Raw genomic sequence first — 285 nt, 5'->3', positions numbered from 1 at the left:
ACGTTCAAAGTTGCGCGAATGCACTATTTAGGCTCATTGTTTGAGACAGAGCATAGTCTCTACAACTTACTGCTCAAATAAATAATTAAGGAACAAAAAAGTCGCTCTCCGCGACATGTCTTCAGGATATGGCGTGAAAAAGAAAAATGTGACCATAAGGTATCTTCTATTTGGACCTCGGGCGTCACCTGTAACTGACGTAGACGCCTTAAACACCGATTGAAAGGTCAGGTGTCTGCGCGAGAAACAGGGGACGAAACAGAGAAACCATAGCCGCAATATTTT

Source organism: Penaeus monodon, chromosome 22, assembly GCF_015228065.2.
Source record: "Penaeus monodon isolate SGIC_2016 chromosome 22, NSTDA_Pmon_1, whole genome shotgun sequence".
Lineage (NCBI taxonomy): Eukaryota > Metazoa > Arthropoda > Malacostraca > Decapoda > Penaeidae > Penaeus > Penaeus monodon.
This window is presented reverse-complemented; position numbering follows the sequence as displayed.